This window comes from Dryas octopetala, chromosome 7 (assembly GCF_963921425.1).
Source record: "Dryas octopetala chromosome 7, drDryOcto1.1, whole genome shotgun sequence".
NCBI lineage: Eukaryota > Viridiplantae > Streptophyta > Magnoliopsida > Rosales > Rosaceae > Dryas > Dryas octopetala.
In genome coordinates, this window is record NC_141372.1 from 18,471,183 (window position 1) to 18,475,165 (window position 3,983).

The following is a 3,983-nucleotide window of genomic DNA, read 5'->3' on the forward strand; positions in this document are numbered from 1 at the left end:
CTAAAATTTTGATGGTGTGACACCCGGAAATTGGCCACGTCACAACACACTCGTTCTAGAAATCTTGAGGATATAATACTTCTACCACTAAGTATCACATCCCCATGCTTCTTAAAACAAGATAAGCTTGTTTGAAAAATTTCGTCCTGGTTGGACCAGTATATAAATTACAACAAAATGTATTTCTGAATAATACTTCGAAATATTATTAATAAACAGAAATATAAAACCAACCCGTGAGGATCATGAGTTTTAAAATACAAATAATCCTACTAAAGCAAGTGGATATTCATAAAATAAACAGTAAAGATATCCCAACGCATATCCAGAGTGATTCGGCGACTAATAAAGTAATGCCAAAGAGACTGAAATTCTAGAATCTGCATGTGTAGAACACCTATAGAAAAAGACGGAGACACCACCACTGATCCAAAGAAAGGAGCGAAACCAAATAGACAGAAAGCTGAAGCTGAAACTTGAATTGACAAGATCCACATGCCACGCCATCGGCCTTAGTCCAAGTCATTATTTACTGGGAAATCTGCACTCACAAGAGTACAGTAGGGGGTAAGCATCACATACGATTATTGCTTCCCCTCGAGGGAAATCCCAAGTTAGGTTTGAAAAAAGATAATGAAGAATTGTTAGTTTCTAGGATTTGTTATGTTGGCTATTTTCCTTGTCAAAACAATTGTATTAATTTGTATTTAATCACTCACAAGCTCTAGGCTAGATTTAGGACAAGTTCTGCTGCATTGAAGAAGTCAAGAATGAACAAAGACACAAGGTATACTGCACTTCATTCATTTCATGAAATTAACAGATTTTTGTCTATTTGACTAGTCATTCACTGATCATAAAGAACAATGTTTTTCACGTACAGTGGTTGTTATTTAAGTCACAGTCGCTACAGTAGGTCCATTTCGGGTCTTTGCTTTTTAAGCCCATTTCTTGAAAGCCCATGTTCTGTTTAGTACTAGACATGCATGTGCATTGCACATGGCTTGGTTCCCCTACTGTAGCAATCAGATCTGATTGCATCTTTGCCATTCACGCCACACACCTTCACACATCAGCACTATTCATCATCTTCCCCATTTCTGATTTTTGCAAAATAAAGCAAAATTCCTTTTTACAGCTCCTCATTCCTATCCTTAGTAATACTAGGATACCCCTCTAGGACAAAGAGAATATGCCCCTCATTCGTCTCTTGTGAACAGCCATTAATTTGCTTCCACGTGGCATGGGCGAACATGAATGTTGCGTGGGTGTGTACGGGTATATGGGCATTTTTGGTTCATATCTTTTCTGGGGTCGATGAGCAATTTTTGAGCGTGTATTCTTGGGGTTTCACGTCTGGGTATTTTTCATGTGAAGTGCTCATCTTCAACCTTTTTCAGAAAATGGTCTTTTAATTCTTGAAAAATCATAAAGAGATTTTCTGAACTTGTTTTTGTTTAATCTAAAATTCTATATGGGTTTGAGTGCTTAAATGTTTTCATACATTCTTCAAACACATTCATTTTAGATTTAAGTTGAAGGATTCAATATCAATCCTTTCATGCCGATAGCTTGAGAAGGTTGATCTTTGTTTGTGAATCCTACATTTGCATATCATGTTCAAGCATTGATGAACCCACTGGGCTTGGTGCGGATTGGTGCCATGGGTTGATGAGCTTGGAGTGGAGCTGCCTTCTTCATGAATGACCAATTGCCTTGCTTATGGAAGTTGCACAAAGGGGTAAGATAGCTGCCACTTAGTCTAGGACTTAGTGATTGAGCTTGTGTGCTGAGTGCTCCCTTTTGTATTGAACTTCTGATTTAGTGGATTGCCTGGTCAGCTGGATAGACCCCCAGTTTTTACCCTTTGTGGTTTTTCTGGGTGAACATCTTGTGTGCATTTGTCTTCCTTGTTTGTGTTGTTATGATTACTGATTCACTCAACATTTAAACACAAATCGGTACTGTAGCTACATGCTGGAAATTGATATATGCCTTATTTAAATTGTCTAGCTAATCACACACCACTGTAGTTGTGGATAACACTGGGATGCCTACTGTGATGGATCCTCTGAGTGTATAGGATGTCACTTGATCCTTGGTGTGTTTGATTTGTGTTGTTTACTGAAGTGATTTTTGGTTTTTAGAAGTCAATGTGGAGTTTCACATTTTTGTTACTGGACTGTCTGAGTTGTGTTTGGTTGACTAGTTCGTGAGTGATCACATAAACCAAAAATTGGGGTCCGATCACTGAAAGTGAAATTAATCAAGTTAATTGAGTGAATAGATCACCTAAATTAAACTTTCAATTGGTATCAGAGCGCTACTCTAAAAGCAAATAGAGAGATCCTAGGGTGTTGTTTGTTTTCTAGGTGTGTCTAGATGGAAAGAGATCGCGTTGCAGGATCTTGCAACTCTCCTCCATTCTTTGATGGCAGCAACTACGCTGCTTGGAGAGAAAAATTTGAAATTTTTCTTGATGCCTATGACGAGTTGGCATATGAGTATCTCACTGTTGAGTGGATTCCTCCCACACGAACTGTTGATGGGATTGAAACTCCTAAGCCTAGGTCCGAATGGTCTTTTGCCGAAGTCACGGCCTCTAGCTCCAACAAGAAGGCTAGAAATGCTATTGTCACTGCACTGTCTTCCTCACAATTTGCACATATACAACATTGTGTCACGGCTAGGCAAGCTTGGAACAAACTTAGGGTTGTTCATGAGGGGGACAAACAAGTTAGGTCACTTAAGCTTCAAATGGTACATGCCAAATTTGAAGAAATTAGGATGAAAGAGTCCGAGTCATTTTCCGAGTTCTATGAAAGGTTGGAAGCCCTCACAAATGAAGCCATGTCCCTAGGTAAACCTTATGAGGAGTCTACCATTGTCCAAAAGGTTCTTAGATCTCTACCTAAAAGATTTCAATCTAAGAAGCATGCAATACAAGAAGTCCAAAATTTGGATGAACTCAAAATTGGTAAATTGGTAGGAAAGCTTAAAACCTTTGAGATGGAACTTGAAATGGATGAAAGGGACAGCAAGAAGTCAAAGGATATTGCTTTGCAAAGTGTCAAAGAGATGAGTGAAAACTTGAGTGAAAAATCATCCATGTCCGATGATGAGGTTGCCCTTTTTGTCAAAAGATTTAGACGAATTCTTAGAAATAAAGGGAGAGAAGCTAGGACTAGTGGTAACAACTTTAAGGAGTTCAAATTCAAACCTCAAGGAGAGAATTCATTTGAGAGAAAACAATAGAGGAAGTCTAATTTTAAAGAAGGAAGAACAACCAAGAGAGATGTGAAATGTTACACTTGTGGTGGAATAGGTCACATAGCAATTGAATGTGCTAATAATAGAAAGAATAATTCTTCAAGTAAGAATAAAGCCATGAAAATCACTTGGAGTGATAGTGAGAGTGATAACTCAAATGATTGTGAGTCTTCTTCGGATGTTGAGGGTGATGAAGTTGCTTTTGTTGCATCAATCAAGGAGATTGAACAAGTTGATGGTGGGTCTGACTCAGAATCTGTTCCTGATGATGAGTCTTACACTGCACTTTGTGATAAGTATGACTCACTTTTCACCGAAACTCTTAGTATAAAGGAAGAAAATCAGAAACTAAAGAATGCTAAATTGAAATTGTGTGAGAAGATTGAGTCATTAGAGAGTGAATTAGAAAGTGTGGCTATCTTGAAACAAAATTTTGAGAGTCAAGTCAAAGTGCTCAAGGAGAGCAACATCTACTTTAAATCTTTGAATGAGAAGCTTGAAAAAGAAGTACATGAAGCTAATGAGAGCATTGTTGAGCTCACCATTGGGGCTGAAAAGGTTGATAGGATGCTTAGGATTGGAAAGCATCATGGTGACAAAACCGGTTTAGGTTTTAGTGAAAATAGTCCTAGTGTATCCAACACAAAGACCATTTTTGTCAAGTCAGAATCTGATCATAGTGTCAAAAAGGGTTTAGGTTTCATTGACATTGG